At 37.8% G+C, this 12,783-nt stretch overlaps 1 protein-coding gene across 3 annotated transcripts in view; it reads left to right on the forward strand.

Moving 5' to 3' along the window:
• The first annotated feature begins 2,420 nt into the window (after positions 1 to 2,420).
• The window catches only part of LOC137858676 (collagen alpha-1(XXVIII) chain-like), a 55,058-nt gene continuing 44,695 nt past the window's right edge, over positions 2,421 to 12,783 (forward strand). For all 3 annotated transcript variants that reach the window (XM_068686739.1, XM_068686738.1, XM_068686741.1), the window contains exons 1-2: positions 2,421 to 2,546; positions 7,319 to 7,391. The gene's annotated coding sequence lies outside the window, so the exon portion shown is untranslated. The remainder of the gene's footprint in view (positions 2,547 to 7,318; positions 7,392 to 12,783) is intronic.

Genomic DNA, 12,783 nt, shown 5'->3' on the forward strand with positions numbered 1-12,783 from the left:
AGGGGGGCTGGGGGGGAGGGAAGGGGGAGAAGATGTGGAGTGTAGGCTTTTGCAAAGTTGTGATTTATGCAGGTTCAGGGCTGTTTGGTGTAGTGGTACGACACAGCACCGGGGTCAAGCCACAAGAAACACTGGGGGCAGATCAGAATATTCAATTAGCTTCCTGGCACCTCTGAATCACAAAGAGAGGATAAGATCTCTCCATCACAAGATCCAGAGCTGCTGGGGGAGGAGGGGGACCTGCCCTCTTCAAATCTCTCTCCTCCCTCCCACCCTCTCTCCTTTCACTGTAGGAGAACAGTGCTTGAAACATTCCTTTCTGCACGGAAGGTCTTTTCCTATTGTTGTTTTCTTTGTGTTTCAGTGTTGCCAACTTACTGGAATTCTTGTCGTGGTTTCACAGCAAGGCTCAGGCTGACCAAACGGAACCAGCTGCGTTTGTGTATGGGGCCGCCGCTGCTTTAATCCCCCAACAACGCCAGCGGGGAGGGAAGGAAGAGATCCTCAGAGGGGTGCAAGCAGATCCGCTCTGTACAGATGGGTGCCTGAAAAGCCAACACACAGATTGACCATTCTTAATTAGAAGGGAAGTGGTTTAAAGCTGTTCACTCCCCAGCAATGCACAGACAGGGCAGACAGTGCTTGGGAGCTACGTGCAGACTTCTGTCATTGCATGTTTGGGGTGACTGGGAAACAAACTTTGGGAAGCACCTGCTTCACTCCTACACAGCTGGCATTTGCAAGTCATGTTCCTGCCTCGTTCACCATTATAATTTCTACACATCAGCATTTCCCAGACAACAAGGATTCTAAACAGAAAGAAGTGTAAGCAATAAAGTGTAAGTAAGGGTTCTAAACAGAAATAAGAAATAATTCCCTCACTGTTGACAGTGAGGGAAAGCCCTGTCCAGAGACAGTGGGCCAGCCCTTCCTACTCATTATTCGTTGTGTTTCAAGAGAAATTAAATGAGATGCCCAGATGCTTCACTGCCGAAGAATGAGAGTCACTAAGGAGCCAGCACAGGATAATGCTGTTCTCTGTTTACTTCGTCTAAAAATTTTCTCCTCTCACCTTACCATGGCAGCTCATCACCTAGCTAAAGGGACTCTTGATTTGCTGGACACCATCAAGCAGCACTTCAGCAAGATTTTAGCTGCAATATCAAACAACTCAAGGCCTTCCCTTAACTACATCCAAGACTGTCTTTGCCAGTGTAGCACACGTCTCCCTCCTAGCTTCCTGTTGACAGTCAGTTGAACATTTTCTGACTAAACTAGACCTAGGGATTTTTGGTGTATTATTTCATCTTTAAGATGATGCATATTACAACTGTTAGAAGGGTAGAGGGAAAAGAAACATAGGTAATACAGTTGTCCACTGAATTCTGATTTTAATTCAAAATATAGTTTGTGAAGTAGTTGCTTGCCTGGTTTTTGCTGTAAGCAAGCAATCAGAAAAGCTGTTAAAGTTGTAATTTTCAACAAACAGCCATGCTGCTTACACATTAAAGATGCATGCTAAGCTCTGAAGTTAAAAATTAAAAAGGCCTGATTTTTGACCAGGGTTCAGCTCTAATTTGAAGTACCCAAACTCATCCAGTTCTTAACAAATAGACAGAAACACCAGGGTTGATGTATGACTAGATAAAGATACAAAGCTGATGGCTAGATTTTTTTTTAAAAGAGAGAGAATCACTCAAAGAAGAAGCAGGTCAGATTGATACCTGTAAATTTCTTGTCTATTCTGAGTTTCTCAGGGCTAGGACATTTTACAGAGGTTGGTGATCTGCCCAGTGCATCGTTCAGTAAAGCTGTAATTGCCATTGGCATTTGGTAATCCTGTGGTCAATCTGTCCTTGGATAAACCCAGGTTTTTCCAAATTGAAAACATTTTGTCATAAAATGTATTTCCAATTTCATGACCAAATCCTAAGCTTTTAGCATGGCAAGCTCCTTTATTATTTTTGTTTAGTCATACTAAAGAGAGGCTTCCTGCAGCCATCCTTCTTTTTTTTTTTTTTTGAGAGCACTGGCATGACAAGTCATACAAATATAAACTAAAAATGACTCCATCTCTACCTGTGTAACAATCCAACAGCAGCAAGTTCATTGCTCAGATTTCATCCATCTCCACTGTTCTACAATTTAAAGTGTCATGTTAATTTAACAGAAAAGCACAAAACAGCACTTGAACTCAAGTTTCTGATATAAGCCATATCACATTTCACAATACCTAAAATAATGGCAGTTATTTTCCAGGCAGATATTTTCCAGAAAAGCAAGCAAACAAAAACAACAACAAACCAATTTAACAGTAACAAAAAGATGACCTCCCTTGATGTTGTTCTCAAGCATCTAATGAGTACTGATCAGTAGAGCACAGATTTCCAGAAGACAGACACGTTGGATCAAAGGTGGATCCCTAGCCCACATGAACACAAGAAACATTAAACCCAGGAGATGTGAATCAGCCAAAACAGAACCCATAAAGTAAGGATTGCACAACGCAGGTGGAGCCATGGCAAGAAGTTTCCGAAAATGTCCTGGTAAGTAACATATTACAACTTCTCTTTCAACCTGGAATTATATTACTGCACCCTGGAACAAAAAGCAGCGCATGAGAACTGTGAGTCTTTTTGGTAACTGCCGCTGAACAAGTGAGACTAGCAAAGACCATCACAAAATAAACTTCCCAGCACCCTCATTTTTATCCCTGCAGCATTGGGCCTGTAATCGATTTTAACAATAACAGCATGGAGATGAGGCTTCTTTATGTGAAAGGTGGAAGGAAATGGATAAAGACTAAACCAGTCCCAATCCTCTTCTCCCCCCTTCATTTGGGACTGTCTGGTTCAACCTCCAAGTCCCTGTGCCCCATCCTGGAAACAGTTACAAAACAAAGGCAAGTATGCTTTGTCCCTGGCTGTACACCTAATTAGCAAAATTCTTGGTACCTGCCTTACTGCAAGTAGACTTTTTTGGCTCTTCATCTCTGAGTAACTCTTCATTTTTGTTCAAGCTCAACTGCTCAGCACCCAGTCTGAACCCTGCAAGAAAGTAACACAGGAAATTGTACTTGAGAAGGACTAGAAGTAAAGGGGCATTCTAAAAACCTGTTGGGATGCTCTCAAGGGAAATAGGGTAGGATGGACTAACTCTGAAGACCCTTTACAAGAGCAGATTGAGCTATGCTGAGAAAAATCAAGACTGGAATCCTTGTCTTCTTGATGATTTCCCTAGAGTGTTCATATGGTAGAAAATAATTATTTTATAATTATTAAAATTACTCAGTGAATATATATCCCACGTTTCACTGTAGTTGTGTATAAGACACAAACAATGCAAATATTATCTTTTCTCACATTTAAGTGTTCTGTATGATAATACAAGGTTATACGTCTCAGCACGGTATTTCATAAAGGAGAAAAATGCATAGAAAATTTTCATGACTCAAAATAAAAGCCAAAGTATCATCATTTCTGAAGCCTGAACATGCTGTTTTCCTTAGGATGCTACCTCATTCGACATTCCAGCAGGTATGGTAATTGATAAGGACAAAGTACCAAAGGAGATCTTCTGACTCATTTATTGCAGAAATGTAAATACATACAGCCAGTGCAACAAAAAAGAAGGAAAGACATTTAGCACAGCAGAGAACAATACTCCAGCTCTACCTAGGCAATAGCCCTTCTATATAATAAGTCACTTAAAACTTCTGAAGCATTCATTTTCTGATTTGAGACACCTGGGCCTGTTTAAGAAAACTTTGAAATGCTCATTGCTGTGAACAAAGTTCATGGGAGCTGTACTTTTAATCCGTAGTACCAAGTTTTCCAAAACTGAGTCCTGGATGTCTTAATTTAGGTACCCAAAAAATCAAAGGATTTTAACCAAAATTCTTCTGTGCATTAGTTTCCTACATATAAAACTAGATGAATCTCTCAACCACTTTATAGATGAGAACTACAAAAATCCAAAAGGAAATTAGTATTCTTCTCAGAAAAAAAAAAAATACATAGTATGGAAGGCAGGAAGAGAAAACAGTATACCATCCACCTCAGCAATTTTTACAAGTAAATGCAGATGTGATGTTATAAGAGATGACAGAGTGAACCTAGTAAGAGGTAAGATTACTATTTCTTAATATACCATTTAAGCTAGACTGTCCTACAAATTACTTTTTATTTTCACTTCCCAGAGTTGGATCAAAAACTTAATTATCAAATAGGCAACAATATCAACTGTGAAACGGTGTGTCAATATCTTATGTTATTGATTTTCTTTGCCATACATCCCTATTAATAGCAGATCTCAGGGGTGTTCAGGATGAACTTCTTCTAAGGTGGAATTATCACATGCTAAGAATTGTTATGTGCTGTTTCTCCAACAGCCAGGATCAAATGCTCCACAGATCACAAGGGCAGTCCATCAAAAGCATCTGAGAAAAGATAATTAATACTCCTTCAGATTAGTAGTATATTAATTAGAATTTCAGGCCAGAATGACAGAAAGAACACTAAGTAAAAGAGAACATTGTTTAGCAGTACAGGGGGTGCAGGTGATAGATTCTCACAGTTTTGGTGTTTATTTCAGAGAGCCAGAGATTAACCACTGCCAGTTTAATAGAAAAGCTGAAAATATGGTTTTACCCCATGAATTTTGTGAACAAGTTTTGTGTTCATTGAAAAAGACAGCAATAGGCTTATGAAAATCTGAGAACAAAGTTATTTAGTGTATGACCAAAACACAGCTACCATGAAACACTCTGTGCATACCAACCACTGAGTTGTATACTGATGTACAAATATTTTTTGTTCTATTAAATGGAAAAATATGAAGAAAACGATAGCTTAAGAGAATAGATACATTTTTAGCAATTCTTAGCTGATTGCAGAGGAACAATACTCAAATCACTTGCTTTGAAAATACTACCTGATTCAGCCAACCTGCAAAACCACTTTGACAAGAAGAGACCAAACTCATTAATATATAAGGTCAAAAGGATTACAATAATTTAAAAAAAATAATAAAATAAAAATAAAAACCTCTCCTCCTTGGGGGACTTGTTCACAGGAATGAGATACAGGACAGTTCAGTGAACACAGACTTTGGCAAGCAAGGTAACTGGCTTGAGAAGTCCACCCTTCCCCCTTTATCCATCTTCCCTCTGAGCTTCAGCATTGCAATTCACTCCCCCTTTTGTCCCCTCAGTTATTCAGGTCCTCAAGAGAGAGGCAACTGCTGTGCCTGCCTTACAGCACAGTTCCACAGATGCAGGAGTGAGCTGCAAATGGCAGTAGGAGACACAACAGTCAAACCAATTTCACTGTTCATGCCAACATCTCATCAGACTACCTTATAATCCGCAAGGAACTAGCAAACTCTGTGTCTGGAGAAGCTAGAGCCACTTAAACTACCAGCAAGCAAGCATGCAATGTCATTTTTTATAACCACTTAACAGAAGAGGGGATTGAGGTGAAAGTTGACCATCAAAAACAGCTTAATGGTGTGTTTTGTATTTTGCAAGATATCTAACTGAATTCCTCCTTCTTGGTGCTTGTTCTGGCATACTGAATTTATTATTGTATAATCCACAGTTGCAGAATTTAAGATTTTTTCCTGATTAGGAGACAGTAAAGGATACCTCCTGCTGTTTTACTGTTTTGATGACTGGGGATCCACATTATTCAGGATAAGATCTTAAATTAAAAACACTTCTCTGGTGCTTAGCTTAAGAAGTTTTGTATCTGTAACACTTGGAGTTTCTAGGGCAGCTGTACTATACCATAAGGTGAAGGGCACAGTCAAGAAATTGAATTTTCATAGAATTATTGAAACACATTCTTTACACTGTGCTTACATTTCCACTGGAACAGTAGTTTACAAGTTGGAAATAGTTTGAAAAAAAATGTATACCAACAGAGCTATGCAACATACCTGTGTCATAATGGTGTCTTAAATGGCTTTAGAGGTAGGGATAGGTGGATTCATTATTTATTTTTTATTTATTTATTTTTGAAGATAAACAATTGTCCTTAAACATTATTGTATATCAGAGCCACGAGCCATTAAAAACAGATAGGAGGTTAGATACCACATTCTCCTAGATATTAAAAACTTTTTGCTCCATATGAAAGACTGCTTTATGTTTAACTTTTCCAGAAAAACTGGAGCTGTATTACTTTGTGTCAAGGCACTTTAAGAGATACTAATGAAAATGCCCTAGGTCCCCATAATCCTTTGTGGCTGATTAGGTACACCAGAAGCATTGTTTCATTAATTTGAAGGCTATATGCTTGAACCCTCATACTGACCTGAAAGTCATGTTTTATTCATATTGTAGTGTTGTAGTCAAAACTCCAGAAATAATTAAGAGGACAAGCCTCAAACCTTAGACCTTTGAATTATGAAGCTGGATAACCAGTTAATTATTGAACGATGAAAAAAAAAAAAGCAGAGGGGTTTCATTAGTCCTGATATATTACTATTGCCACCTACCTGTGAAAAGCTGATGGGTGATCAAGTAGGTACCACCATCTATGTCTTCAATTCCCAAAATGTTCAGATTATTTCCACAGGTCACAGTTATTTTTTCTTTCTTCTGGATTGAAAAATAAATAAATAAATTGGGGACATAAGGTTAAACTGTGGCTCCATTATACTAACAAGGGAAAGCTTCAAAGTTCAGTAGTCTCAGCTAAGATTCATCAGCAGTCAGTGACCCTGATACTGAATCCCTGAAGCCATTATTCAAATGAAACATCAGATGACTGGATCAACTGCAGGAAGAAAATAAGGTATCTTTAAAGAAAAGATGACGAAAGAGTTTGTATAGATTTAGAAACTTGTTATCTAGCTGTCCTTTATGGAAGCAAGACATTGTAGTCAATAGTTAGTTTTTCCAGTCAAACTTTCAGTCTCCTAAATTTTTATTAGCCTTTGTTTCTGAGAGGTCTTCAAGACTTCCTACCTATTGAGCATAATAAAAGGATTCAATCTGAAGAGCAAAGACATGTATATGAATGGTAAAGTTCTCATTTTAAAAGCTATCATCATCCTAAGGGAAACAGAAGATGATAAGAAAAGGTAAAGTAAAGACCAAGGAAGAGAAACTCTGCTGAGTCATGTTTACTTTTTCGCACAAAATAGAGATCTCTCTCTTTATACACAGCAAAGAGACCTAGTAAAGATTTGAGACAAATATTTACATGCTCAATCAACATAGGCTTCCCATGCCATCCGTGTAATATGAGTTTGTCATAACTGCTCCTTTATGCACCTTATTGCCAATAATCACTGCTGATTCCATCTTGCACAGGTTTTGACCAGTCTCATGAATCTAGTAATACAAGAGCATTAGAGAAGCTTTTTCATCTGTTAAATTAATTCAGGTAAGCGAGCTTCAATAAAACTTAGACCTCATATTTGAGATACATGAAACTGCTCCAAAGTTTTACTATCACCCAACTTGGCCAATTATCATCAGATTACAATAATTTCAAATACTGAAATATTTACTACAATCAGCAGAGATTTCAGAAGAAATTATATAATGTGTTATTGCCAGCATTCTTCTATTTTTGCACCAAGGTCTTTTTGATGAATGAGAACATTAGAGCCAAATCTTACTTGTAGACCTACAGTACCAAGAGCCATTTACTGTTTTCTTAATGGACATCCTGCTCTTCTTATTTCTATTGCTATTCCCTCCATTATCCCAGTATGGATCACGTTCTTTTAAACTGTCATTTCCTTTTCCTTCCTTCCCTATACCTTCTTGTTTTCCTAATGTCTCCTTTCAGACATTAATTTGCTTCTTTAAAGATGAGGTTAGAAAAGACAGAAAACAGTACTGCAAACAAAAAGAGTATAGTCAATAAGTGCAGTAGTTCTTATTACTCTTATTATAGTACAACACACTTTTTATGTAAGCTCACATATCAATCAAGTTGCAGTACAGGATTAAAAAAAAAAATAAAAAAAAATCAGACTAACAACAATGAAGCTGCGAAGCTGCTGGATTGAACTAACTTACCACAACAAAACCTCATAGAAACTGAATATGGGTTAAGGTCACCAGAGCAGATCCTGCTCCCAACAACAACTAGAGTGCATACCAGAAGGAGACGAAGGTAAAACACTACAGTCTCTTTTATTTTCGTACTTCCAAGTGATCCCTGGGCAACTATGTATGAGATAGAGCAGTTTGCTGACTACTTACTATATCTGTGATGTTTAAATCCACATAAACCAGGATTAGGAAAGGGCAAAAGGTACTTTAAAGCCACCTGTCATCATCTCACACGCATCCTGAGTTTAAGACAGTGAAAGACTAGGGATCTGGAGGCAGCTTTCCATTCAAGTTTGACCTTTAGGTTTTAAACAGTATAATAATTGGGTCAAATTAGAAGAAAGCTATTCAAAGTACCATTCTCTCTGGAATTCTGCTAATGGTTAAAAATATAAGATTAAGGGCTTTCCCACGTACTAGAATACCAAATAGAAGTGTTATTTTTAGATTTAAAAACTTGTCTCATCAGACCATTTTCCAAAGGGATACAATTGAATTTTGTGTTCTCAGACATTTCAGGAATGGAGATGAATGTTTTTCTTCCCCCTGTAACAAAAGGTAGTTTTCCATGAGTCATTTGCAAATTCAGGTTAAAGAATCTGCTACTATCCCTGTTCACATTGCACTTCTTCTAAGTACAGAGGACATAAGGATATTTCAAGCAATGCTTTACATTAAAACTTATTATCTTGGTGCCTAATCATATTTTTACACTGTTCCATCCAATTAACTCTTAATCCTCATTAGTCTTTTGGGTGCCACTATCAAATAAGCATGTAAAATTACTCCCACAGTAATTTTATCACTAAAACCTGAATAATAAAAATACTGGAAATACTGGTGTCCAGTGCAGTTAAGAAGTCTAGACATTAATATGTACTTGGATTTTTATGTATGGACTTGCACAGATTCTAGACACAACATTTAAACGCTATCTCCTGCTCCGGAAAACACAGTAATATATTAACTGATGTTTACATCCTACTTACACAGAGTTGTGATAAACCCAGTCTGCTATCACAGCAATTGGTAGCTACTTAAATTCCATCTATTGCTTTCAAAATTTTAAAAGCCAATACTACATTTTAAAGAAATATTAACAGTGTCTAAAAAAAGCACATAAATATTAATAGGACAGGAAAATCCAAGTCAGTATGCTGGTATTTCATTCTGATTTCAAGTCTCTAGTAGAAAAGTAGCCTCAGAAACACACGGTATTAGAAAAACATACAGGGCCCACAGGACAATGGAGTCAGAGTCCTTCCACTCCACTCCCTGCCCCCCCACCCCTTTCCTTGCTGCCTCTCTTCTACAGCACCCCCCCACCCAGCTGTAGGGCAAGACACACTCATATGCAGCCCTTACCATCACATCATGGCTACAGACAACCCAGGAATACAGATATATCTTATGTAATTTTATTGAAGATACCTTAATTGGATTTGATCCATTCTGTGTTTGTGAAGAACAGAAGTAGTTAAGCACAATGTTGACTCAGTGTACAAGTTTAATTATACCAGTAAATCACACTGAAAAGAGCATAGAACTAATACGGTGTTATTTCAGGTGATTTGTGAAGAGTAGTAAGGGAAGAAAAAGCTTCATCTTCCAGCCTCTCATCCACTGTGGATACTCCCAACTGTGTTCAGTTTAAAAACATTGTAACATAGAAACTCTCATATCAGATTCATAAATGGAATCTTTGGCCTTGGTCTCAACACTTACAGGAATACTCCCTTCATTGCATTTTTTGATACCTTACTTGCAATGTCTGCCTGTTGAAGCACAAGGTAAGTTTACAGTAGGCTTTATTCAGTCCTCTGTGCAAAGCAGTTCAGTATTTTGGGGACTTCATCACACGCTGTCACTCTTGCAGCACGTATGTAACTCACTGCATGGTTTCAGAATGGAGAGCTCAAAAAAATAAATGCAAACCATGATAAACAATTTGATTACACTAAATATTTGGTTTGGTGGCTTTACCTTACAATATTATCAAATCTTCCTTTTTAATGTCATTTTTGTCTTTGTGTCTGCATTCCTCATCTACCAGACAAACAAAGCAGAGATCTTTGTTACTGGCACCTGTTTCTCTAAGATTAAAAAAAAAAAAAAAAATACACTTGAAGAGTTAAAGTTTTCGGGCAACATTAGTAATTACATTTTTACACTACCTAACTTTGCAGCTCAAATTGTTTGTCGAACTTGGTTTATTTAAACTGCCTGGCAGAATCCTTTCAGATTGTTGTTTGGAGTTGCTATTTGTTTTAAATAATTTTCCACTGAAAATTAATGACAAAGAGGAGTCAACGGAACCTTTTCTATCAACTTAACTGCAACCTCAAAAAAAGCAGCTTCACATGCACATTTGCAGAAATGAGCCCTATTTTCTTTGAATTCAACATGCATTGCGACATGCTGGCAGCTGACTCTGCTCCTTTCTCAGCAAATTTCTTCAGGTGAAAAAGCGGAGATGTTTGGAAGGAAGCCTGGTTCTTTTAATCTTATCTAAGCACTCCTGAAAGGAATTAGCTGAAGATAAGGGATATTGAGTCACATGTCTTTTCTGCCTCAGAGTTCTTAATGTGCATGGGGAATTATTCCATTTTCTACTACACCAATTTTAAGCTACTGCAATTCCAGCATCTTTACAAGAGATATTCCTGATATGTACAAATATGACGTGTACCAGGCATGGCTGTAACATTTAACTGTAAGAGGAAAATTAGGGCTACTGCCAGTGCAATGCCCAGTAAGAACAGAAAAACCATGCCTGGCCTTTGAAGTAATCTTTACTTCAGCTGCCCCGGCTAAAAGGGTTTAAGGGGAGGAGGAGAAATTTTTCCTGATCTCTGAGGTGACATTTAACAGACACGGGAAACAGACGTGGACTGCAAGAGTCTCCTCAGGAAGGCCTATGGCATGAATGACTAAGCAAATAAAACAGTAATGCATTCAGTACACTTAACATCTCAATCTTGGACAAAGGACTTCTTCCATCATGGCTTTATCTTCTTTTTGATAGCAACCATTACCAATGGGGCTGAGATGGACCAAATACCTGACATGGCAAAGGCTATAGGAAAGAAATGCTCAATACTTAAAAGAATCTTTTATCAAAATCCTTATGAACTTTGCAAATTCCTCCTGCTTTCATTTGGCAGAGTAACTGTCCTAACTATGCAATAGCATGCTTCATAATATATAATGATCAGAACCAGGAGCAGCTACTCAGGCAACTTCCCTTTTATTTAAATCCTCCCACTAGAACTTCAAATACGTATATGTGGTAAGAAGTTCTACTCCAGGCCAATAAAACAGACCAGCAGCATAACAAAAGGAATACAGGGGACCTATGGCAAGAGCCACTGAACCAAGTCACTGGTTGCTTCTCAGACGCTTACAATTATGGTTGAATGAAAGAGTGATTTAGCTGGCACTTCACCCACAGTAACAGCCACATGGTCAGCAGTTTTAACTACAGCTTTAACTCCATCTGCAGCCTGTTTTCCTAGCTAAAGCTTTCACACCAATGTTCTCTGCCCAAGATATACACCAGCTACATATTTTTCTTTGTCATATCTGACTCCATGTTAAGGAGCTTCCAAAAAGAGCAAGCCAATTTCAAAACCAATATGTAAGAGGTTCTTGGGGTAACAAAGTCCAAGTTTCACTTTATGCTACACCACAAGCACCAGGCACTACAAGCTTAAGTGCCTGGTGCTTCGTCTAGGTCACGCTTCATGAGCATGCTGAAAAGAATAACCTTAGGTATCATGAAACTTCTCCCAGTCCCCTCTGGAACAGAAAGAAAGATCACCTCATCACAGAACCACCTTCACAGGCATGTGGCAGTTGTCATTACATAATTTATGGAGGTGTGTTTTGAGACATTTGGGGCAGTTCTGTCCCACAGCCCTCTAGCAAAAACGTGAAGCAGTCAAGTATGCTCTACAACATAATCATTTATTTCTAATACATGTATCTGTAACTGACATGCCTACAGAATTAACTGCTTTAGATAGAACATAAAAGATGCAATGAAGATGCTTCAGGATTCTGCCCACAGGAAGTACTTGGACATTCTAATATTCAGCTAGCATATACCTCAAGTTATCTCAGTTCAATGTACAGCATCAAGAATATAAGAATCCAGCACTTGGAATTTTCTCAATTTTTAGAAACATTCCTTCCCACTTATATCACCTTTGTCAGTATTACCACATCACCCTTAAAAAGCAGTTTGATCAGGATGAGAAAACTTCTTGAAAATATAAGCAATTAATGCAGACAATTAAATAAGTGGGGGAAGGAGCAAACTGCTAGACTATGTTTGGATCTCCAGAAAAACAGAAAATATGACCTTGTAATTTAATTTCAGAAACTTTCTAAAATGAACAATTTTTCTTAACTAGTATTACATCTGTTTGTTTTCCCTTGAATTTCACTATACTTTTCCTGAAAGTCTTCATACTTTGAGATGATTCAGAACAGAATCTATTTTAGCCATGAAAACATTATGGAGTATTTTGAATCAGCATTTTAGTTTCAGCTGAATAGTAGTAGTCTAACCCCATTCACAAACAGAGATGGGCACAAAGCTCATGTACTAATTTTTGTGGTCCCCTGAAGTAATTTTATCTCCTTGTTTGTCAGGTGGATATATAAGTACAATATAACTAAATGTAATATAGACTTAGATATTTATTGCA

The sequence above is a fragment of the Anas acuta genome, chromosome 6 (assembly GCF_963932015.1).
Source record: "Anas acuta chromosome 6, bAnaAcu1.1, whole genome shotgun sequence".
In the NCBI taxonomy this organism is placed as follows: domain Eukaryota; kingdom Metazoa; phylum Chordata; class Aves; order Anseriformes; family Anatidae; genus Anas; species Anas acuta.